Consider the following 26,534-nt stretch of genomic DNA (forward strand, 5'->3'; position numbering starts at 1 on the left):
CTACCTAGGGTAACCCATAGCCCTCTATTTTCCTAAGCTCCATGTACCATCAACTGCTCCTCGTACATTAACCCTTTCATTCCTGGGATCATTCTCGTAAAATCCTCTGGACCCTCTCCTATGCCAACACGTCCCTTCTTAGGCACAGGGCCCAAAACTGCTCACAATACTCCAAGCGTAGTCTGACCAAGGCCTTATAAAACTTCAGCATTACACCCTTGCTTTTATTTTCTAGTCCCCTCAAAATGAATGCTAACATTGCATTTGGTTCAATGGTTCAATTTAATGTCAGGGAATGTGTACAGTCCACAACCTGAAATTCTTACTCTTCACAGACATCCACAAAACAGAAGAAAAAACCCCGAAGAATAAATGACAGAAGACGTGAGAAACCCAAAGCCCCCTGCACCCACGTGCAAGCAGCAGCAGAAGCATCGACCTTCACCCTTCCCTCCAACTTGAGGGCTTCCTTTCGACAGCACGGTACACTGCCGTCTCGATGTTCCAATCTCCTGCAACGGTTCAGTCAGCAACACTGGCAAGCAATCAGATCACCCACAGGGCCACGTCCCGAAGCTCCACACCCGAAGATCCCAGAGCACAAGCCCCTGGGCGAGTTCCAAGGGTGAGAACCCACTGCCCGTGAAGGAGGTAGTTTGAGTGCGGCTGTAGACGACAGGCTCCAACAGTACCCCAGGCACCTTGAAAAGGGAAAAAGAGACATAAAAAGAGAAGAAATTTAACTGTTTTGTGGACAAACTGTAAGAAATCACTCAGGTCGGCAAAAACCTCTGGCGGCATTTGCCTTCCTCATCACTGACTCATCCGGCAAGTTAACCTTTAGGGAATCCTGCGTGAGGAATCAAGTCCTTATGCACTTCCAATTTCAAAATTTGCTCTGCTTTAAAAATAATTTATGCCTTTATTCCTTCTACCCCAGTGCATCACCATATACTTCCCTCCACTATATTCTCTCTGACAATTCTCCGGTCATTCTCCTAATCTATCTAGCTCCTTCTGCAAACTCCCTAATTCCTCAACACTATCTGCTCCTTCATCTAACTTTATGTCATCTACAAACTTTGTCACATCCCCTCCCTTCGCTGTGCTCTCTGTCTTCTTAACTCTACTTGATCACAGAGGCACTAGACATGGAGCTACTAGACATAGCTGGGGATCTCATTGAAACCTATCGAATATTGAACGGCCTATTATAGAACAGACGTGAAGAGGATGTTTCCTACAGTGGGGCAGTATAGAGCAAGAAGACACAGCCTCAGAATAGAGGCACATACCTTTAGAACAGAAATAAAGAGGAATTTCTTTAGCCAGAGGCAGGAGAACCTGGGAAACTTATTGCCATAGACAACTGTAGAGGCCAAACCATTGGGTATATTTAAAGTGGAGGTTGATAGGTTCTTGATTAGTAAGGGCATCAAAGGCTATGGGGAGAGCAGGAGAATGGGGTTGAGAGGAATAATAAATCAGCTGTGATGAAATGGTAGAGCAGACTCGATGGGCCGAATGACCTAATTTGGCTCCTATGTCCTTGACACGTGGAGGACTGTGGTGAGGTTACTGGAAACTAGCGATCGAGCCAACCGCTCTTTACCTACCTATCCCCCCCTCCCCACCCAATGTAGATTCCAGTTCTGTGTAGAGCTGGAAATATTGCATCGACTGTTGCTGCCATCCCTCGCATTATTAAGCACAGGATTTCAATTTTGCAAAGGTTCTCCCTAAAGGATTACGCCCCTTGACTCTGCTCAATGCTGTAAATAAATACTGCATCATCGCCTGAGATTCCTCTGCACAGCAATGGATGGTGAAAGAAGATCCAGGCCATGTTTACATCGTAAGAAATGAAAGATTTATATGACTCTCAAGGGAGGCCTTGAGAGCTGCCTCAAAGGTCAATAGAAGGGAGGTTCTGTGGGATTTAGGTACAGTAATACTGAGAAAGATTTTAACCTGACATCCTTGACATCAGAAATAATATACAGAGAGCAGCGACCATTCATCACTGAAAGGAGAAAGCAGTCCATGGGAATCATCGATTGATCGCTTCACACAGCCAAACAGAAAATTCAGACATTTAGGATGGGTCTTTGTTGGCAATGCAGTACTGTGCAAAAATCTTAAGCACATACATATGGCTAGAGTGCCTAAGATTTTTGCGAAGTATTGTAGTAATTTTATGTGTTGAACTGCACTGCTGCCACAAAAAAAAACAAATTTCATAACATGTGTGAGTGATGACAAACTTGATTCTGATTTGGGTCTCTATCGTGAATTGAGAGTGGGCAGGGGGCAGGGACAGGGGAATTATGTTTGGGAAAAGAGGAAGAGAGAGGGGAGGGAGCGGGAAGCACCAGACAGACATTCTGTAATGATTGATAAACCAATTGTTTGGAATCAAGTGATCTTGCCTGGTGTCTCGGGACTGCACTGGCTCCACCCTCCCACCCCTGGTACACCATCTCTGTCACCTGTCCCACACCCCTCCCTCTCCCTCCATCCTCACCTTTCTCAACCTCCTTTGCTCCCGCCAGATTTACAAACTTGCTCTCCGCTCCACGTTGACAAACAGTACTGTGCAGAAGTCTTAGCACCCTAGCTGTACTGTATATATGTGCCTAAAACTTTTACACAGTACTGTATGTGCTTTAGGGAACATCCGCAGGCCTACTGCTGACAGCTTTAAGACAAGTGTTCTGGAAAATAGGAGACATTCACTGTTCAGCCCCTGCACAAACCATGTTAACCTAAAAGAAAAGGCAAGCTCCACTACACAGTCTCAAAGTGGTCTCTTGCAAAGCATCGGTATCAGAGTAACTCACCTCCTGAGGTAGACGTGGCAGACAACGGACTCTAGCCAATACTCAATTGCTAGGTAAAACCATAGGGCAAATCCGGGGTATAGTAGAAAATCTCCAAAGACTAATGGAATTGGTACCAGAAGTGAAAAGACAACTGGGCAGATATCAAGAAGCAAAAGGCATGTAGGAGAAGATCTGTCTGATCAGATAGCAACGAATGGAGGGAGTGTCAGCACAGTGTATTTTTCATAAAGTTCAAAGTCCTGTGGGTCAATGGTTCAACTTAAAGCTCAACATTCAAAGTAAATTTATTATCAAAGTACATACATGTCACCACATAAAAACGTGAGATTCATTTTCTTGTGAGCATACTCAAATACACAATAGAATAATAACCATAATAGAGTCAATGACAGGCCACCCCAACCTGGCCATTCAACCAGTGTGCAATAAACAACAAATTGTGCAAATCCAAAAGGAAAGAAATAACAATAATAATAATAAATAAATATTGGGAACATGAGATGATGAAACCATGAAAGTGAGTCGCTAGGTTCTGAAAACATTTGACTGATGACACGTGACGTTGAGTGAAGTTGCCCCTTTGGTTCAACAGCCAAAGACCAAGCAACCGTTGGTGACACCTTTACAGATATCAGGCAGGAAGAGTTCAGGCCTTTATTTTGAAACATATCCCTGCCGACTTTTATTGTGATTGTGGTTCTGACTTCTGAATTCTGACAGCACTGCCATCTTTCAATTTAAAATTCAGTTGTACCATGTGAGCAGGACAGCGTTTTGATTTGGTGGGGTTTTTGCCATAAGAGTTAGGCCATTTGGTCCATCGAGCCTGCTCAGCCATTTCGTCACAGCTGATCCAATTTTTCATTCAGTCCCAACCTCTTGCCTTCTCCCCATTTCCCATCATGCCCTGACCAATCAAGAATCTATCAACCCCTGCCCTAATTATGTGTAAAAACAGCCTCCACCGCTGTTTGTGGCAGTGAATTCCACAAATTCAATCCACTTTGGCTAAAGAAATTCTAATCTAATCTGAATTTCTAATAAAGCCACTTTAATCTGAGGCTGTGTCCTCTGGTCTTAGACCCTCCCACCATAGAAAACATTCGATAGGTTTCATTGAGGTCACCCCTCATTCTTCTGAGTTCCAGTGAATACAGGCCCAGAGCCATCAAACACTCTTCATATGACAAGCCACTCAATCCTGGAATCATTTTAGTGAACCTCCTTTGAACCCTGTCCAGCTTCAGCACTCTCGTCCTGAGGTAAGGAGCCAAAAACTGCTTACAAATTTCCAGCGAGGCCTCACCAGTGCTTTATAAAGTCTCAACATTAGATCCCTGCCTTTATATTCTAGTCCTCTTGAAATGAATACTAACATTGCATTTGCCTTCCTCACCACAGACTCAATCTGTAATTTAACTTTTAGGGAATCCTGCACTTAGACTCCCAAGTCCCTTTGCACCTCAGTTTTTTTGTGTTTTCACTCCATTAATAAAATAGTCAACCCTTTCATTTCTTCTATCAAAGTGCATGACCATACACTTCCCGACACTATATTCCATCTGCCATTTCTTTGCCCATTCTACTAAGTCCTTCTGTATCCTCTCTATTTCCTCAAAACTACCTCCCTGTCCACCAATCTTCAGATCATCTTCAAACTTCACAACAAAGCCATCAATTCCATCATCCAAATCATTTGCATTTAATTTTTAAAAAATCAGTTCCAACATAGACCCCTGTGGAACACCACTAGTCACCGGCAGCCAGCCAGAAAAGGCTCCATTTATTCTCACTCTTTGCCTCCTGCCATTCAACCACTCCTTTATCCATGCTAGAATCTTTCCTGTAATACCATGGGCCCCTATCTCATTAAGCTGCCTCATGTGTGGCACCTTGTCAATGGCCTTCTGAAAATCCAAGTACACAACATCAACCAATTCTCCACTCTCAATCCTCCTTGTTATTTCTTCAAATAATTCCTACAGCTTTGCCAGGCAAGATTTTTCCTTGAGTAAACCATGCTGATACGGCCTATTTAATCATGTGCCTCCAAGTACCCTGAAACATCATCCTTAATAATCGACTTTCAACATCTTCCCAACTACTCAGGTTAGACTAACTGGCCTACAGTTTCCTTTCTTCTGCCTCTCTCTTGCCTGCACTTTACATATCTGAAGAAACTTTTGGTATGTTCTTTAACATTATTGGCTAGCTTACTTTCATATTCCATCTTTACCTTCTTAATGAGTTTTTTACTTGCCTTCCGTTGTTTTGTAAAAGCTTCCCAATCCTCTAACTTCCCATTAATTTTTGCTCTAAATATGCCCTCTCTTTGGCTTTTATCTTGGCTTTGACTTCTCTTGTTAGCCGCAGATGTGTCAGCCGACCTCAACCCCAGTTGCTCCTCTGTTGCCTGTAGTCTTTAGTATCTGTTCCCTCTTGATTTTTTGACCCTTAGTGGCTTGTTATTTTGAAGTCTATTATTAAAGGTATCATTCACAGCTAATTCATCTCCACTGCTCTGCTTTTGAATCTGGGTTTCCTGGCATTTTCTAAAAATAATCAGAATTTACTACAATACAGAACAGTCCCTGTGACCCAGTGTTGTGTGAAACTGATTAAACTGGTCTTTAAACAACTAACACAACACAGAACATTTGTTACCACCCACAATGTGTGAAACAGATTAAACGAGTCATTAAACAACGAGGACAACACAAGAACAGTCCCTGTGACCCACAGTGTTGTGTAAAACAGATTAAACTAGTGATTAGAACCATAGAACATTACAGCACAGAAACGCCTTTTGGGCTTTCTTGGCTGTGCTGAACCATTTTTCTGCCTAGTCCCACTGACCTGCACCTGGCCCATATCCCTCCATACACCTCTCATCCATGTACTTGTCCAAGTCTTTCTTAAACGTTAAAAGTGAGCCCACATTTACCACTTCATCAGACAGTTCATTCCACACTCCCACCACTCTCTGTGTGAAGAAGCCCCCCCAATGTTCCCCTTAAACTTTTCCCCCTTCACGCTTAATCCATGTCCTCTGGATTTTTTCTCCCTTAGCCTCAGTGGAAAAAGCCTGCTTGCATTCACTCTATCTGTACCTATCATCATTTTATATACCTCTATCAAATCTCTCCTCGTTCTTCTACGCTCCAGGGAATAAAGTCCTAATCTATTCAACCTTTCTCTGTAACTCAGTTTCTCAAGTCCCGGCAACATCCTTGTAAACCTTCTCTGCACTCTTTCAACCTTAGTAATATCCTTCCTGTAATTTGGTGACCAAAACTGCACACAATACTCCAAATTCGGCCTCACCAATGTCTTAAACAACCTCACCATAACATTCCAACTCTTATACTCAATACTTAGATTTATAAAGGCCAATGTACCAAAAGCTCTCTTTACTAACCTATCTACCTGTGACGCCACTTTTAGAGAATTTTGTATCTGTATTCCCAGATCCCTCTGTTCTACTGCACTCCTCAGTGCCCTACCATTTACCTTGTATGTTCTACCTTGGTTTTTCCTTCCAAAGTGCAATACTTCACACTTGTCTGTATTAAACTCCACCTGCCATTTTTCAGCCCATTTTTCCAGCTGGTCTAGATCCCTCTGCAAGCTTTAAAACCTTCCTCAGTGTCCAGTACACCTTCAATCTTTGTATCATCAGCAAATTTGCTGATCCAATTTACCACATTATCATCCAAATCATTGATATAGATGACAAATAACAATGGACCCAGCACTGATCCCTGTGGCACACCACTAGTCACAGGCCTCCACTCAGAAGCAATCCTCCACTACCACTCTCTGGCCTCACTACCATTACTACCTCTAATCCAATTTACTAACTAGCAACTGAATCTTCCTAACTAACCTCCCATGCGGGACTTGTCAAAGGCCTTACTGAAGTCCATGTAGACAACATCCACTGCCTTCCCTTCATCCACTTTCCTGGTAACCTCCTCAAAAAGCTCTAATAGATTGGTTAAACATGACCTACCACGCACAAAGCCATGTTGACTCTCCCTAATAAGTCCCTGTCTATCCAAATTCTTGTAGATCCTATCTCTTAGTACTCCTTCCAATAATTTACCTACTACCGACATCAAACTTACCGGCCTATAATTTCCCAGATTATTTTTAGAGCCTTTTTTAAACAACGGAACAACATGAACTTTCCTCCAATCCTCCAGCACCTCAGCCACAGATACTGACATTTAAAATATATCTGCCAGGGCCCCTGCAATTTCAACCCTAGTCTCCTTCAAGGTCCGAGGAAATACCCTGTCAGGTCCTAGGGATCTATCTACTCTGATTTGCCTCAAGACAACAAGCACCTCCTCCTCTTCAATCTGTATAGGTTCCATGACCTCACTACTTGTTTGCCTTATTTCCATTGACTCCATACCAGTTTCCTTAGTAAATACAGATGCAGAAAACCCATTTTGTTTTGGTTCCATACATAGCCGACCACTCCGATCTTCAAGAGGACCAATTTTATCCATTACTATCCTTTTGCTCTTAATATACCTGTAAAAGCTCTTTGGATTATCCACCTTGATTGCCAAAGCAATCTCATGTCTTCTTTTAGCCTTCCTGATTTCTTTCGTAAGTAGTTTTCTGCACTTTTTATACTCCTCAAGCACCTTATTTGCTACCTGTTTCCTATACATGTCATACATCTCTCTCTTCTTCTTTATCAGCGTTCCAATATCCCTTAAGAACCAAGGTTCCTTATTCTTATTCACTTTGCCTTTAATCCTGACAGGAACATACAAACTCTGCACTCTCAAAATTTCTCCTTTGAAGGCCTCCCACTTACCAACCACATCCTTGCCAGAGAACAATCTGTCTCAATCCATGCTTTTTAGATGCTTTCTCATTTCTTCATATTTGGTCTTTTTCCAGTTTAGAACCTCAATCCGAGGACTAGATCTATCTTTATCCATGATCAAGTTGAAACTAATGGTGTTATGATCACTGGAACCAAAGTGTTTCCCTACACACACTTCCGTCACCTGCCCTAACTCATTTCCTAATAGGAGATCTAATATTGCATCCTCTCTAGTTGGTACCTCTATACATTGATCTAGAAAACTTCCCTGAACACGTTTTACAAACTCTAACCCATCTAGACCTTTAACAGTATGGGAGTCCCAATCAATGTGTGGAAAATTAAAATCCCCTACTGTCACAACTTTATGTTTCCTGCAGTTGTCTGCTATCTCTCTGCAGATTTGCTCCTCCAATTCTCGCTGACTATTGAGTGGTCTATAATACAACCCCATTAATGTGGCCATGCCTTTCCTGTTTCTCAGCTCCACCCATATGGCCTTGGTAGACAAGTCCTCTAATCTGTCCTGCCTGTGCACTGCTGTAACAATTTCCCGACTAGCAATGTCACCACCCCCGCCCCCCCCCACCCCCCCCAACCCTTCATCCCTCTGCCTCTATCACATCTGAAACATCGGAACCCTGGAACATTAAGCTGCCAGTCCTGCCCTATAATGTTGTAATTTCATGTGTCAATCCATGCCCGCAGCTCATCAGCCTTCCCCACAATACTCCTCGCATTGAAATAGACACACCTCAGAAGATTATTACCACCACACACAACCCTTCTATTTGTGAATTTGCATGAACTTTTAACATCATTTATTTTCACCCCTGCTCCACTATCTGCTCTGGCACTCTGGTTCCCAACCCCCTGCAGATCTAGTGGGTAACCCTCACCAATAACACTAACAAACCTCCCTGCAAGGATATTGGTCCCCTTGTAGTTCAGGTGTAACCCATCTCTCTTGTACAGGTCCCACCTGCCCCAGAAGAGGTCCCAATGATCTTTAAATCTGAAACCCTGCCCCCTACACCAGTTTGTCAGCCACGTGTTCATCTGCCAGAGCATCCTATTCTTACCCTCACTCGCACGTGGCACAGGTAGCAATCCTGAGATTACCACCCTCGAGGTCCTGCTTTCTAACTTCCTACCAAGCTCTCTATACTCATTCTTCAGGACCTCCTCACTCTTTCTTCCTACACCATTGGTACCGATGTGTACCATGACATCTGGCTGATCACCCTCCCACTTCAGAATGCTGTGCACGCGATCAGAGACATCCCTGTCCCTGGCACACGGGAGGCAACAAACCATCCGGGAGTCTCTGACACAACCACAGAACCTCTTGTCTGTACCTCTAACTATCGAGTCCTCTATCACTACCACTCTCCTCTTCTTCCCTCTTCCCTTCTGCACTGGTATACTTGTTGTTGAGGGGAATAGCCACGGGGAACCCTCTTCTGCCTGCTCTTTCCCCTTCCCTCGCTTGACAGTAACCCAATTACCTGTGCCCTGCTCCTTTGGCGTAGCTACCTCCCTGTAACTACTATCTATAAACTCCTCATTCTCCCAAATGATCCGGATGTCATTCAGTTCCTGCTCCAGTTCCCTAACACGGTTTGTTAGGAGCTGCAGCTAGATGCACTTCTTGCAGGTGTCGTTGTCAGGGACACTGGAGGTCTCCCTGACTTCCCACATCCTGCAAGAGGAGCATTCCAACATCCTGCCTGGCATTCTCTCTACTCTAAACAAACAAAACAAAACTTACCGGAACCTACCCTCGCCTCTGCCCGTTCACGCCGAAGCCTGTTGAACCAAAGCTGTCCCACTCTGCTCCCTCTCACTACGCTGTATGTTGGTCTTTTTTTTAAAACCTTTGGCACTCTACGTCACGCGCCTGCGCAGTCTAGCCCCTTTTCCCCGAGCAGTGTAAAAATAAAATGACTTCTCTCCGAGATTCCTTTACTCCTTTACTCTCAGCCGCTTGCTTCGATTTGTACTAAATAACGAGTACATCACAGAACAGTCCCTGCGGCCCACAATGTTGTGTAAAAATAATTAAACTAGTTATTAAAGAACTACTTGCCTTTTAGTCCATGCATAGTTGTAATGAACTGAGCTGTGTGATGTTTTTTCACTGAAGTTTGGTACATGGTATTATAAAATCCAATTGTAATTTGTCAAAGTTTAAAGGAGATGTTTAGGCCAGGTTTTTACTCAGAGATTGATAAGTACCTGCAATGGTCTGCCACGGGTCGTGGTGGAAATAATACCATAGTGGCATTTAAGAGTCATTTTGACAGACACGGGTCTATTCAGGAAATGAAGAAATATACACGCAGTAGCCTCTCTATTAGGTACACCAGTATACCTGCTTGTTAATGCAAATATCTAATCAGCCAATCATGTGACAGCAACTCAATGCATAAGAGCATGGTGAAGAGTTTCAGTTGTTGTTCAAACCAATCATCAGAATGGGAGGCAGAAATGTGATCTAAATGACTGACTGTGGAATGATTGTTGGTGGTTCGAGTATCTCAGAGATACTAATCTCCTGGGATTTTCACACACAGCATTTTCTGGAATTTACAGAGGACGGTGCGAAAAACGAAGAGCATCCAGTGAGGAGCAGTTCTGTGGGTGAAAACACCTTGTTAATGAGAGAGGTTAGAGGATGATTGTCAGATCGGTTTAAACTGACTGGAAGGCAAATGACCACATATTTCAACAGCAGTGTGCAGAAGAACCCCTCTGAATGGACAACACGTTGAACCTTGAAGTGGATAGAATACAGCAGCAGAAGACCATGAACATACACTCAAAGGCCACTTTATTAGAGAATACCTAATAAAGAGGCCGCAGAGTGTGGATCTGAAGGGGCTTAGTTTAATTTGGCATTGTGTGTGAACCAAGCGTCTTACAGAAAATACGCACTGCCGGGTGTGGTGATGGAGGCAAACGCTATGGAGGAGTTCAAGAGGTTCTTAAAGATTCAAAGATTGAAAGTGTGTATGCAGTCTACAACCCTGAGATTTGTCTTCCCCACTGACAGCCACGAAACAACAAACACCGTGGAACCTGTTCAAAGAAAAACATCAAAATCCCAACGCTCGAAAAAAGAACAAACCGCGCAAACAGGAAAACAAAGGAGTGAAAAACACAATATAAAACACCAAACCATAAATCATCAAAACAGTCCAGGTATATTTAGCTCGGCTCGGTTCAATCTTGCTGCCTCTCTGTCGTCTGTTGACTTCAGGCCACAGAGCCTCTCCGCCCCGATCAAAATTGCACAAAATAGCAACAACAGGAGTCACCAGAAACCAGAAACATGTCATAACATGAACGACAGAGTCTATGTTCAGCAAACTCTGTTGATTAAACATTGCCCAAGACCCTAGATTCTGGCACCACCCTCCGGCTGCATTGAGCAAGAGTGAGAGAGAAATACCATTCATACGCTGGGACCTTCCTCTGGAGCACTGGGTTAGAGGGAGAGAGAGAGAGAGACAGTCACACGCAGACGCCTTCCTCCGGCAGCAGCAAGCGAGAGGCTATTAGATGGCGCTGAACACCCACCCACCTTCCACTCTCGCCTCGATGACTTAATTGGCGAGATTGGCAAGAAATGGAGTCAATCATGGGCTCATGCTCCATCTCCAGGCTTCTTGGCCTCCAGGCAGTACACTTCCCTCGAAACCTCATGGAACCCTTGGAGACAGCAAAGCACCTGATCGCTCAATCAGCATGAAAACTGAGGTTTCCAGCCGGGTCTTTTTGGTCTGAGGCTTTGGTTCAAGAGGCTTCAGCACAGAAGTACAGGTGATTAGCAGGTAAGGACCAGTAAGGGTTTTTTTTACTGTAGTTAACTAAACGTATACCAAACTGCTACTAAATTAATACAGAAGGGATGCAAGATCAGGTGATGTGTTGTAGCTGCATGATGTGGGAGCTGGTTGACCCCACAGTGATTCCTGATGACCACATCTGCAGCAAGTGTCGGTTGCTCGAGGAACTTGGGCTCAAAGCTGATGAGCTGGAATCAGGGCTTCAAACACTGCAATGCATCAGGAAGAGGGAGAGTTACCTGGACACTGTGTTTCAGGAGGCAATCACACTCATTTGATTAACTACTTCAAATTCAGTCTGTGGCTAGGAACCAGAGGGTGCGACTGCAAATGAGGGAGGTAGTGAGATTCAAGATATGGTGCTGGAGGAATCTCGTGCCTTGAGTTTACCTGACAGAATTGAGAATGTTACCGCCAGTGAGAATGTGGGTGGGGACTGTAGAAAAGGTGAGCAACCGAATCGCAGCACTGCAGTTCAGTGAGCCATTCAATAACGTGCTGAGATCAAGACAGTTGAGAGCGTTCAGTTCCTCAGAATGAACACCACCAGTACTCCTTTCTGATCCAAACACATTGATGCCACAGCCAAACAAGAAGTTCTACTTCCTCAGGAAGCTAAAGAAATTTGGCATGCCCTCTCTGAGACTCGACAATAGCTATCATTGTACCATAGAGAACATCATATCCAGATGCACCTCAGCTCGCTATGTTAACGGCTCCACCCATGACCACAAGAAACGGCAGAGTTGTAGACCCAGCTCAGCACATCATGGGAACCAGCCTCCCCTCTCTGTCTATACCTCTCACTGCTTTCCCATATCAGCCAGTATAAACCCACCCCAGACCTTCCCTCTTGTCTTCTTCCCACTCCCATCAGGCAGGAGATACAAAAGCTTGAAACCATGTACCACCAGGTTCAGGGACAGCTTCTACCCTGTTATTATAAGACTATTCATCTTATTGTCTACCTGCACTACACTTTCTATAGTTGTTACACTTTATTTTGCTTTCCATTATTGTTTTACCTTGTTTGACCTGTGTGATTTCAAGCAACACACACAAAATACTGGAGGAACCCAGTAGGTCAGGAATAAACAGTTGATGCTGTTTCTCTCAGGAAATGTCATGAACTTGTTTTGGGGTAACAGTACAGTGCAAGACATCATCATTATGAGCCGTGCCGTATGACGTAAGCGATCATGTTCTTTGACCATTGTTACGTACCCGTGGGTATCTTGTACCTGTCACGTAACCGCAATGTAATTGATGCTATGCTGAGCATGAGGTAATGGTCTTGTGATGGTGGAGTGACGTCATTTTCCCGCCAGTGAGAGGTCATGTGATAGTTTTTTTCAACAAGGTATAAAAGGAGAACCCTGCCCTGTGACGGAGGCAGTTCGTGGTTGAATTCGTTCAGTGACTCCATGTTGCTGCATATTTCGATGTTATGATGCAGTTTCATTTAAAAGTGGAGTTTTACTTTCTGCCTTAAGTCAAAGATTATTGCTGGCAGTTTTGCTACAATACTGCCAGTTAAAATCTAGTCGGAGAGTGAAGATTCGTCGAAGTTCGGGAAGCTGAAAGATCAAGGAAAGTTGATGTCGGCTGTGAAGCAGGTTGGACCTTTATTTAATCTTCACACGAGAAATTAGTAACCTGTGTCCGTGTTAACTCCTGCTTTGCAAAAAAAAGAACAGAGAGTTGGATGCAGAGTTTCGCCAAGGAAAGGTCAGTGCCTTTAAGCCGTTTTATTTTCTTCAATCGTAAATCCCTCGGCAAAGCATACTTAGGCTGGGATCAGCAGTAACATCGTGAAAGAGGATTTAATTCAAGGAAAGCCTCTCCTTTAATTGAATGAAAATCATTTTGGACTTTTTGCAATACTACTTTAAAGAATTAAGTTCGCATTTCTCGCTTTAAGAACTGTTCGAGCTGCTGTATCGCAGCTGACTTCCGGTTAAGTTAGTCGTTTGTTTACTTTTGGGGGTTTGTTTTTCAGTGTTTAATAAATGTTTTATTTTTTATAAAAAACCTGTCTCAATTATATATTCATTGTTGTTGGATCATAACACCATGATGGTTCTTGGGAATTTTTTCTACAGAAGTGGTTTGCCATTGCCTTCTTCTGGGCAGTGACTTTACAAAGTGGGTGAGTTACTGACTGTTTCACCACTGGTGTTTAAGGCAGCAATGAAGGCCCTCCATCTCTGGCTGCACTCATCATGTCAGTAGCTTCCTCTTGGTTTTCACTACAGTCAGTCATGCAAGTTCTGGATGGAGACTCAGGAATACCATCGCGCTCAGATGTAGAAGGATTCTTCATTGCTGTTTCTGTAATAATTTTGTTCGACCAGTCAGGGTTGTTAGCCAGGAGCTGTACTCCCAAACCTGGAGGATTGGTGACTTCTCCTCTACCCTTTGACCTGTTTCCATGGGTGACCTTACCAAGAGCCAAAGCATGAAGCCCTGACTCCAGCCAACATGCTTCTCCAGGTCATTGAGGCATGCAAACCTCCAAACCACGACAAGGTTGTGGTCCTCTTGGAGGACAAGACAGATGACCACATCCATTATCAATACCCTTCAGAGATTGTCTGCCTGGCATCAGTGGTCACATAAACAGGACTTGTGATATGCACCAGCTACTCATAGGACCATCCACCACATGCTCCCATGGTTTCACATGACCTTGATCAGTGGCTAAACAGGTGCTACACCTTGCCCAACGGTGACCTGTAGGCTATCAGAGGGAAGGATCACCTTACACCTCCTTTGGTAGAGACATATCTCTCACCCACTCTCTCCCATAACCTTTCAAAAGTATTATCTACATCCATCTAAAAAGTGGATCAAAGTCAAAAACAAAGTTAAGTTCATTACCATACAAGTAGGCATGGCTGCAATGAAAAACCTGCTTGCAGCAACATTACAGACACAGCGTATTAGATAAGCAGCATTCACAACACAAATGAACTAAATATACAAAATGCAAAATTTTTACAAGAAAAAGCACAATTAGAACAAAAACAAATCAAAACTCATTGGAGTGCAGAGTGGTCAAAGTGGTCATAGCGTTGCAATCCAGAGATAGTGATTAGGTTTGTGCCAGAGGGTTCAAGAACTGAATGGTTATGTTACAATGTGCTTCTGGTTTCTGGTTGCCCCTTTCTTGTTGCTATCTTGTGCGATTTTGATCGGGGCAGACTGGCTCTGTAGCCGACAGTCCACGAGCGACACCGTGCTATTTTGAACCGAACTGAGCTGAACTGAACATTCCTGGACTGTTCCGATGACTTTGTGGTTTGATGGTTTATAGTCTGTGTTTTTTGTTTGTGTGTTTTTTTTTTGCTGTTTGCATGATTTGTTCTTTTTTTTTGCAGATGGTAGTTGGATGTTTTTCTTTGTTTCGTGGCTGTCTGAAGATGATTCTCAGGGTTGTATACTACATACATAACATGATAATAGATGTACTTCGGATCTTTGAAACTTCGAAGAGAAATAGCTGCTGCTGAATGTGGTGCTGTGGGATGTCAGGCATCTGTACCTCCAGCCTGGTGGTACCTGCAAGAAGGTGACATGGTCCAGGTAGTGGGGATCTTTGATGGTGGACGTTGCTTTCTTGAGGCAGCGCCTCCTGTGAACGATGGGAAGGGATGAGCCTGTGGTGTAACCTGCAGTTTATGTTCCTGCACAATTGAATTGCCGCACAACACCATGATGCAACCAGTCGGGATGCTTTCAACAGTATATCTGTAGAAGTAGAAATATCGGCACAGATTAGAAGGGCCGAGATGGCCTGTTTCCGTGCTGTAATTGTTATATGGTTGTAAGTTTGTTTGAGTGCTTGGTGACAAGCCAAAGCTCCTTAACCTCCTAAGAAAGTAAAGCTGCTGATGCTCGATGAATACTTTGATGTTCTGATGCGCTGGGCCCAGGACAAAGCATCCCATCTGCCAACACTCAGGAACTTAAAGTTGTTGACTCTCTCCAATGCGGATGATTAGATGCTGTTTTCAAAGGGATAGCATGACTGCTGAGAGCAGAATGGCCATTTTTGTGTGAATCTATAAATATTGATAATTGGAAACACGGGAATCTACATAATCACATTTAAACAAAATCGTTTTGGTATTTTCTCCTAAATATTTAATAGTTTTGTTTTTCACTTCCTTTTGCATCAGCACAGCTCACTGCCAATCATTTTGTCGTAGCAAACTGAAAAGAAATGCAATCAAAACTTCTCAGAAGGTCAGCGGGATCCATTAAACATTCGCTTCACCCATTCCGCAATAATAGAGACGTACAAATGGAAAAATATAAACTTTAACAGAAAAACATTCAACTTAATCAGATGGAAATATAAGGCAGAATAGAGACTGAATGTTTTCTCAAATGTCAAGCAGAATCAGCTATTGTTTAATTCATACCTTTACTAACAAAATTCAGTTTGTATCAATGGGGAAATTGGTTCCACAGTTGCAAAGAGTAGAAAGTCTGCCTGTATAATGTGGCACTGTCTAAATGCCATTCTCCATTCTCCCCCCTACAGCTAATCTTTTTTCATAGGCCAGTGTGGCTGCCTTCCTTCCCTCAGCTACGAGGGGTGATTGATAAGTCTGTGGCCTAAGGTAGAAGGAGTCAATTTTAGAAAACCTAGCACATTTATTTTTCAACATAGTCCCCTCCTACATTTACACACTTAGTCCAGCGGTCGTGGAGCATACGCATCCCTTCTTTGTAGAAGTGGTCCACAGCAGGGGTGATTGATAAGTTCATGGCCTAAGGTAGAAGGAGATGAGTTATTAACTTCAAACTTTCTGCATAATCACTCAAAGAGTTGAACTGCACGTGCATGTAATGGGAATTGTATAACTCATCTTCTGGAGGTCCAAGACGCCGACTTCTACAAAGAAGGGATCTGTATGCTCCACGACTGCAGGACTAAGTATATAAATGTAGGAAAAATAAATGTGCTGTGTTTTCTAAAATTGACTCCTTCTACCTTAGGCCACGAACTTATCAATCACCCCTCATCTTTATCTATAAGGTCCACTGCTCCTATTTTCCTGTGTGTCCTTTCATTTAGAGCAGGGATTCTCACCTTTTTTATGCCATGGACCAATAACATTAAGCAAGCGGTCCATGGACCCCAGGTTGGGATCCCCTGATTTAGAGATACAGTGTGGAACAGGCCGTTCTGGCCCAATGAGCCACACCACCCAGCAACCCACCTGTTTAACACTAGTCTAATCATAGGACAACTTACAATGACCAATTAACCTAATAACTGGTGTATCTTTGGACTGTGGGAGGAAACTCCATGCACACGGGAAGAACATACAAACTTTCTTACAAAGGACACCAGAACGGAACTCTGATGCCTCAAGCTGTAATAGCACCACAAGAATCGCAACGCTACTGCAGCATCCCATTGTTCAGTTCTTGTTTGACTGAACAATGGATGGAGGTCGAGCAGGCTGGAACTTCATTAACACAAAATACTCTGCAGATGCTGGGGTCAAGGCAACACGCACAACACGCTGGAGGAACTCAGCAGGTCGGGCAGCATCCGTGGAAACGAGCAGTCAGTGTTTCGGGCTGAGTCCTGATGAAGGGTCTCGGCCCGAAACGTTGACTGCTCGTTTCCACGGATGCTGCCCGACCTGCTGAGTTCTTCCAGCGTGTTGTGCGTGGAACTTCATTAAACTGTGAGATACGATAACGAGCTGGACTGAATGTTGATGATCATAGACACGAGAAAGCCTGCTGGTGCTGGCAATGTAAAACAACACACACAAGTTCCTTCAGCATTTCGTGTGTATTGCTTTGAATGCAGGAGCTGTTTGGAATTCTCAGTAGGCATGAAGATCTACGAAGCTGTTGATAGTGAGGACAGTATTTGGCTGAAGACAGATATTGATCAGCTGATAAAATGGGCAAAGAAATGGCAGATGAAATTTAATCCTGGTAAGTCTACGGTGATGCATTTTCAGAATCGGATTTGTTATCAAGTCAAGTCAAGTCAAGTCACCTTTTATTGTCATTTCGACCATAACTGTACAGTTATGGTCGGTTATGGTCATTTCGATCATACAGTACACAGTAAAAACGAGACAATGTTTTTCAGGGCCATGGTGCCACATGAAACAGTATAAAAACTACACTGAACTACGTAAAAACAACACAGAAAAAAACTACACTAGACTATAGACCTACCCAGGACTGCATAAAGTGCATAAAACAGTGCAGGCATTACAATAAATAATAAACAAGACAATAGGCACAGTAGAAGGCAGTCAGTCCAGACTCTGGGTATTGAGGAGTCTGATGGCTTGGGGGAAGAAACTGTTACATAGTCTGGTCATGAGAGCCCGAATGCTTCGGTGCATTTTCCCAGATGGCGGGAGGGAGAAGATTTTGTATAATGGGTGCGTGGGGTCCTTCATAATGCAGTTTGCTTTGCGGATGCAGCGTGTAGTGTAAATGTCCGTAATGGCGGGAAGAGAGACCCAAATGATCTTCTCAGCTGACTTCACTATCTGCTGCAGGGTCTTGCGATCCGAGATGGTGCAATTTCCGAACCAGGCAGTGATGCAGCTGCTCAGGATGCTCTCAATACAACCCCTGTAGAATGTGATGAGGATGGGGGGTGGGAGATGGACTTTCCTCAGCCTTCACAGAAAGTAGAGATGCTGCTGGGCTTTCTTTGCTATGGTGCTGGTGTTGAGGGACCAGGTGAGATTCTCCACCAGGTGAACACCAGGAAATTTGGTGCTCATTATGATCTCTACCAGGGAGCTGTCGATGTTCAGTGGGGAGTGGTCGCACCGTGCCCTCCTGAAGTCAACAACCATCTCTTTTGTTTTGTTCACATTCAGAGACAGGTTGTTGGCTCTGCACCAGTCCGTTAGCCGCTGCACCTCCTCTCTGTAAGCTGACTCGTTGTTCTTGCTGATAAGACCCACCACATTCATGTCATCGGCGAACTTGATGATGTGGTTCGAGCTGTGTGTTGCAGCACAGTCATGGGTCAGCAGAGTGAACAGCAGTGGACTGAGCACACAGACCTGGGGGGCCCCCGTGCTCAGTGTGATGGTGTTGGAGATGCTGCCACCAATCTGGACTGACTGAGGTCGCCCAGTCAGGAAGTCTAGGATCCAGTTGCAGAGGGAGGTGTTCAGGCCCAGTAGGCTCAGCTTTCCAATCAGTTTCTGAGGAATGATCGTGTTGAATGCTGAACTGAAATCTATGAACAGCATTCGAACATAAATGTCTTTTTTATCCAGGTGGGTTAGGGCCAGATGGAGGGTGATGGCAATGGCGTCGCCCGTTGAATTTGTTTATTTTTTTGTGATAGCAATAGATTTAATGATTCAGAGTACACTTATTATCAAAGAATGACAACCTTGAGATTTGTCTGCTTACAGGCAGCCAACAAGCAAGAAACCGAAAAGAACCTAATTAAAATAAGAAAGACCAATACCCAATGCAAAGCAAAAGAGAAAAAAATCAAATCATGCAAACCACAGAAGCAAGCAGCAGCAACAGTACAGTGCAAAAACATCAAAAAAATCACAAAGATAAATAAATTATGCAAAAACAAAGTAATAATGAGATAACGTACATGGACAATGGTGGAGTGGAAGAAGATATTTCTGAGTCGAGGAGTGTGTGTCTTCAGGCTCCTGTACCTCCTCCCCAGTGGCAGTAATGAGAAGAGAGCAGGTTCCAGTGGTGAGGAAATCTCATCATAAGAGAAGCGGAATGTTATGTTGCAACCAGATCCATCACTGTTCTGTCCTAACTTGAGAAAGAGGAGACTGCATTGAACTTGAAAGACGGTTTGTTGAGCTACAGCTGTGTGGAACCTGCAAAAGGAGGAAGGTTGACCATGGGGCTAGCAACCCCATTCCATTAAAAAAACCCTGAGCTACAGAAACACCAACAGAAGCTCCAAAGATCTCAGCCCTGAGAGAGAAAGAATCTTCGCCTAGAAGACAAGAAGATGAGCTACAACGAGGGACAACTTGAAAGGCTTGTTTAGGAAAGAGGACTCTAGCAAGTTACTGTCAGTGGCCTATGCCTCAGTAGGAGTGATGAGCTTTAAATAAGTAAGCTATGTGGGAGGGAAGTGTTAGATTGATCTTAGGGAGCTTGTAAGATCAGGACAACATTGTGGGCCGAAAGGCCTGTACTGTTCTATGTTCAAAGTAACATTATGTAGTGGTGAAGTCGGGGGGCATCTACAAGGTGGGGATTACTTTGTGTAATTCTGGTCACTCCATTACAGGAAGGATCTGGAGGCTTTGAAAAGGCTACAGAAGAGGTTCACCAGGACACTGCCAGGATTAGAGGTTGTGAGCTACAGGGAGAGGCAGGACAAACATGGGTTGTTTCCTCTCAAGTGCAGGAACCACTGGCAGATCTGATAGAAGTTTGTACAGTTATGAAAGGCGTAGACAGAGTAGATATAAGAGTGTATTTCCCAGGATTGAAATGTCAAATGTATTTAAGGTGGGAGGTGTGTGGAGGGGTTGGGGGGATTAAAGGAGATGTGTGAAACAAGCTTTTTACACAGAGTGGTGTGTTCTGGAATGAGCTGCAGGAGTAGGTGTGGAAGCCAGTACAATTGTGGTGTTGTCAAGGCTGTTAGACTGACATATGAATGTGCAGGAAATCATGAGACATGGCTTCTGTACAGACAGAAGGGATATAGTTTAATTCAACATTGAGATCGCTGCAGATATCACGAGCTGAAGGGCTTGTTCCTGGACTGTCCTAAGTTCTAAGCTCACAAGACCACATTCCCTCTCCATTTCCCAACAATGGAATGAGGCTATGGACGCAAGAGGTTCTGCAGATGCTGGAACTCCAGAGCAATACACACAAAATGCAGGAGGAACTCAGCAGGTCAGGCAGCATCCATGGAAATGAATAAACAGTCAATGTTTTGGGCCGAGAACCTTCATCAAGACTGGAAAGGAGGGGGGAAGATACAGAATAAGAAAGTGGGGGGGGAGATACAGAATAAGAAGGTGGGGGAGAGGAAGGAATATAAGCTAGAAGGTGACAGCTGAAGTCAGGTGGGTGGGGAGGAGGATGGTTGAGTGGAGAAGCTGGGAGGTGATAGATGGAAAAGATAAAGGGCTGGAGAAGAAGGAATCTGATAGGAGGGGAGAGTAGACCTTGGGAGAAAAAGAATGAGGAGGGGCACCAGGGGGTGGGTGATAAGCAGGTGAGGAGAAAAGCTAAGAGTGGGGGCAGAGTGGGGAAATGAAGAAGAGGGAAGGGGGAGGGGAAAAACTACCAGAAGCAGGAGAAATCAATGTTCATGCCATCAGGTTGGAGGCTACTTAGACAGAATATGAGGTGTTGCTCTTCCAACCTGAGCGTGGCCTCATCGTGGCAAAAGAGGATGCCATGGATCTTCAGTCCAGGTCATGGACATCTGCTCAGATTATGGATGTGCACTCACCAAGGGAGAGAAAGCTATGCACCAAGTGCTGGCTGAGTCAATGTTGTGGATAGTGCCGAAGGTTGTCATAAGTTACAACTGGATGTAGACAGGTTGCAGATGCAGAGCTGGGTGGAGAAGTGGCAGATGGAATTCAATCCGGACATTGTAAAGAGACAGATGGAGATCATCAAACTTGATGGAAGAGTACGAGGTCAACGGTAAGATTCTGAGTGTGGAGGAACAGAGGGATCTTGGGGTCCACGTCCATGGGTCCTTCAGAGTCGCTGTGCAAGTCGATGAAGAAGGTGTATATTGTGCTGGCCTTCATTAATCGGGAAACTGAGTTCAAGAACCACAAAGTAATGTTGAAACTGTATAAACCTCTAGTTAAAAGCAAAGAGTAGATATGCAGAGAGCTACTTGTAAAGGTGCCAGTTTGAATGGTTTATCAATAAGATATAGGAGCAGAAAGCATTCAGCACAAAGAGTCATTTGATTAAGGCTGATATTTTTTCAACTCTATTCTCCCACCTTTCTCCCATATCCATTAACCCCCTTACCAATCAATCTGCCAACTCACTTCTTTTGTGGGATGTGGCTGGAAACTTAGATCACTCATATAGAACCCACACAGTCACAGCGAGAACCTGCAAACTCCACACAGGCAGCAGCCACAGTGAGGATTGGAGCCAGGTCTGTCATGCTGTGAGACAGCAACTCTTACCAGCTCCGCCACTCTGTCATCCAAGTGTTTCCAGCACTTTCTCGTTTTGATTTATTAATGATCCAGTTGGGTTTTGAACAACAATTCAGTATCTTTAGGATTACCAGAAGCAAGATTAGCTCTTAATCCTTGAGTTATTTAATTACTTGAATTTAAAATTTTCAGCTGGGAATTGAACTCATATCTGTGATCAATGACCCAGGTCTTGGGTTAATAATCAAATAATTTAAATTTGGGTGGCTCTCTCTTGAGTGTGATTTCTCTCATTCTTTCTCTCTCTTGCTGCCTCTCTGTTTATTTCTCTCCCTTTATCTTTCTCTGCTTCTCTATCTGTTTCTGTTTCTCTATCTCTCTCTCTCTCCTCTCTCTCTCTCTCTCTCTCCCCCTCTCTCTCTCCCCCCTCTCTCTCCCCCCCATCAGTTTCTCTTTCTATCAAATATTGAAATCTATAGTGGGGGGTCTCTGACTGTTTATCTCTCTCTCTCTCTCCCCCCCCCCTTTTCTCTTTCTATCGAATATTGAAACCTTTAGTGCTCTCTCTCTCTCTCCCCCTCCCCAGTTTCTCTCTCGCTCTCTCTCTCCCCTCTCTCTCTCCCCACCCCCCCCCCCCCCCGCCCCTCAGTTTCTCTTTCTATCGAATTTTGAAATCTATAGTGGGGGATTCTCCGACTAGAAGGCACAGCGTCAGAATACAAGGACGTCCCTTTAGATCAGAGGTGACGAGGAATTTTTTTCAACTGATAAGACCATAACACATAGGAACAGGATTAAGCCATTCAGCTCACCGCGTCTGCCCCACCATTCCATCATGACTGATTTATTATCCGGATCAAACCCATTCTCCTACCTTCACTCTGTAACTTTCAGTGCCCTGATTATTCAAGAACCTATCAATATCTGCTTTAAATATACCCAATGACTTGACTTGCACAGCCGTCTACAGCAAAGAATTCCACAGATTCACTACTTTCTGGCTAAAGAAATTCCTCCTCATCTCAGTTCTAAATGGATGTCCATCTACTCAGAGGCTGCCCCCTCTGGTCCTAGACACCCCCACTATAGGAAGCATCCTCTCCCCTTCCCTTCTATCTAGTCCTTTCAATATTGGATAGTTTTCAGTGAGTTCCCCCTCATTCTTCTGAACTCTAGTGAGTTCAGGCCCAAAACCATTAAATGCTCCTCATACATTAACCCTTCATGCTCAGAATCATTCTCCAGAATGTCCTCTGGACCCTCACCAACACCAACACATCTTTTCTTAGACGAGGGGCCCAAAACTGCTCACAATACTCCAAGTGCGGTCTCACCAATGTGTCATAGAGCCTCAGCATTACATCCTTGCTCTAATATTCTAGTCCTAATATTCTAATACAAACATTGCATTTGCCTTCCTTACCACTAACTCAACCTGCAAGTTAACCTTTAGAGAATCCTGCACAAGGACTCCCAAGATTTTTAAATATTTTCCCCATTTAGAAAATAGCCTTTATTCCTTCTACCAAAGTGCATGACCGTACACTTCCCGACAATATATTCCATCGCTGCTTTATTCCCCATTCTGATTAAATCTTTGTGCAGACTCCCTGCTTCCTCAACACTACCCGCCCCACCACCTCTCTCTGAATCATCTGCAAATCTGGCCACAAAACAATGGTGGACATGATTTCATTGGCTCTCCATGTGGCCTTGGATCACCTGGGCAATACCAATACCTCTGTCAGAATGACATTAATTGACTACAGTTCAGTGTTTAACACCATCATTCCTACAGTACTGATCTGTGTGGATTGGAAAAAACATCTCCACCTCGCTGACAATCGGCACTGGCGCACCTCAGGGGTGTGTGCGTAGCCCACTGCTCAACTCTCTCTGTACCCATGACTGTGCGGCTAGGCACAGCTCAAATACTATCTCTAAATTTGCTGATGATATAACCATTATTGGCAGAATCTCAGATGGTGACAAGAGGGCGTACAGGAGTGAGATAAACTAGCAGCAACAACCTTGCACACAACGTCAGTAAGACTAAAGAGGTGATTGTGGACTTCAGAATGGATAAAACGAGAAAATACACACCAGTCTTCATAGAGGGATCCGAAATGCAGAGAGTGGACAACTTCATGTTCCTGGGTGTCAAAATCTCTGAGGACCTAACCTGGTCTCAATACATCGATGTAGCTATAAAGAAAGTAAGACAGCAGTTATATTTCATCAGCAGTTTGAGGAGATTTGGTATGTCACCTAAAACACTTGCACATTTCTACAGATTACCGTGGAGAGTATTCTAACTGGCTATACCGTGGAAGGTCATGTTTGACAAATCTTATTGAATTTTTTGAAGAGGTTACGAGGAAAGTTGATAAGGGTAAAGCAGTGAATGTTGTCTATATGGACTTCAGTAAGGCCTTTGACAAGGTTCCACACGGAAGGTTAGTTAGGAAGGTTCAATCGTTAGGTATTAATATTGAAGTAGTAAAATAGATTCAATAGTGGCTGGATGGGAGATGCCAGAGAGTAGTGGTGGATAATTGTTTGTCAGGTTGGAGACCGGTGACTAGTGGTGTGTCTCAGGGATCTGTACTGGGTCCAATGTTGTTTGTCATATACATTAATGATCTGGATGATGGGGTGGTAAATTGGATTAGTAAGTATGCAGATGATACTAAGGTAGGTGGCGTTGTGGATAATGAAGTAGGTTTTCAAAGCTTGCAGAGAGATTTAGGCCAGTTAGAAGAGTGGGCTGAACGATGGCAGATGGAGTTTAATGCTGATAAGTGTGAGGTGCTACATTTTGGTAGGAATAATCCAAATAGGACATACATGGTAAATGGCAGGGCATTGAAGAATGCAGTAGAACAGAGTGATCTAGGAATAATGGTACGTAGTTCCCTGAAGATGGAATCTCATGTGGATAGGGTGGTGAAGAAAGCTTTTGGTATGCTGGCCTTTATAAATCAGAGCATTGAGTATAGGAGTTGGGATGTAATGTTAAAATTGTACAAGGCATTGGTAAGGTCGAATTTGGAGTATTGTGTACAATTCTGGTCACCAAATTATAGGAAAGATGTCAACAAAATAGAGAGAATACAGAGAAGATTTACTAGAATGTTACCTGGGCTTCAGCACTTAAGTTACAGGAAAAGGTTGAACAAGTTAGGCCTTTATTCATTAGAGCGTAGAAGGTTGAGGGGGGACTTGATAGAGGTATTTAAAATTATGAGGGGGATAGATAGAGTTGACGTGGATAGGCTTTTTCCATTGAGAGTGAGGGAGATTCAAACAAGAGGACAGGAGTTGAGAGTTAGGGGGCAAAAGTTTAGGGGTAACACGAGGGGGAATTTCTTTACTCAGAGAGTGTTAGCTGTGTGGAACGAGCTTCCAGTAGAAGTGGTAGAGGCAGGTTCGGTATTGTCATTTAAAGTAAAATTGGATAGGTATATGGACAGGAAAGGAATGGAGGGTTATGGGCTGAGTGCGGGTCAGTGGGACTAGGTGAGAGTAAGCGTTCGGCATGGACTAGAAGGGCCGAGATGGCCTGTTTCCGTGCTGTAATTGTTATATGGTTATATGGTATCACCATCTGGTATAAGGGGGCCATTGCCCTGGATCGAAGTACATTGCAGAGAGTTGTTAAGTTACTCAGCTCCATTATGGACACTAACCTCCATAGTATCCAAGACATCTTCATGGAGCTCAAAAAGACAGCATCTATCATCAAGGACCCCACCACCCAGGACATGCTTTCTTCTCATTATTACCATCAAGAAGAAGGTACAGAAGCCTGAAGGCACACACTCAGTGATTCAAGAACGGCTCCTTCCCCTCTGCCAACTGAGTTCTGAATGGACATAGAACCCATGGACACTACTTCACTACTTTTATTTCTGATTTGCACTACTTATTTAATTTTACTACAGTATTTTATTTTTTTATATACATATAGTTACATACACACACACACATATATATATACTTACTCTAATTCGCTGTTTTTTCTATATTATCATGTATTGCATTGTACTGCTGCTGCAAAGTTAACAAATTTCACAACATATGCTGGTGATATTAAAACTAATTCTGATTCTGATCAATTCCATCGTCCAAATCAATGCCATATAACATGAAAAAGAGCGGTCCCAACACTGACCCCTGGGGAACATCACTAGGCACTGATGCTGCCTGGCCTGCTGTGTTCCACCAGCATTTTGTGTGTGTTGTTGTTTGAATTTCCAGCATCTGCAGATTTCCTCGTGTTTGATCACCAGGCACTGGCAGCCAACCAGAAAGGGCCCCATTTATTCCTAGTCTTTACTTCCTGCCACTCAACCAATCTTCTGTCCATGCTAGTATCTTTCCTGTAATATCAGGGGCTCTTACCTTGTTGAGTAGCCTCATATGTGGCACTTTATCAAAGGCCTAGAAATTGTGGATGCATTAGTAATCATTTTCCAATGTTCTATAGATTCAGGAACAGTTCCTGCTGATTGGAGGGTGGCTAATGTTGTCCCACTTTTCAAGAAAGGAGGGAGAGAGAAAACAGGGAATTATAGACCGGTTAGCCTGACGTCAGTGGTGGGAAAGATGCTGGAGTCAATTATAAAAGAGGAAATTACAACACATTTGGATAACAGTAGAAGGATCAGTCCGAGTCAGCATGGATTTATGAAGGGAAAATCATGCTTGACTGATCTTCTGGAGTTTTTTGAGGATGTAACTATGAAAATGGACAAGGGAGAGCCAGTGGATGTAGTGTACCTGGACTTCCAGAAAGCTTTTGATGAAGTCCCACTTAGGAGATCAGTGGGCAAAATTA

The 26,534-nt window shown here is 43.8% G+C and overlaps 1 protein-coding gene across 1 annotated transcript in view; it reads right to left on the reverse strand.

The window, feature by feature from the left end:
* Positions 1-581: 581 nt before the first annotated feature.
* The window catches only part of pudp (pseudouridine 5'-phosphatase), a 152,369-nt gene continuing 126,416 nt past the window's right edge, over positions 582-26,534 (reverse strand). Inside the window, exons 4-5 of the transcript XR_012098779.1 lie at positions 23,798-23,899; positions 582-701 (exon numbers count right to left, since the gene is read on the reverse strand). The gene's annotated coding sequence lies outside the window, so the exon portion shown is untranslated. The remainder of the gene's footprint in view (positions 702-23,797; positions 23,900-26,534) is intronic.

Source organism: Hemitrygon akajei, chromosome 4 (assembly GCF_048418815.1).
Source record: "Hemitrygon akajei chromosome 4, sHemAka1.3, whole genome shotgun sequence".
Taxonomy (NCBI): Eukaryota; Metazoa; Chordata; class Chondrichthyes; order Myliobatiformes; family Dasyatidae; genus Hemitrygon; species Hemitrygon akajei.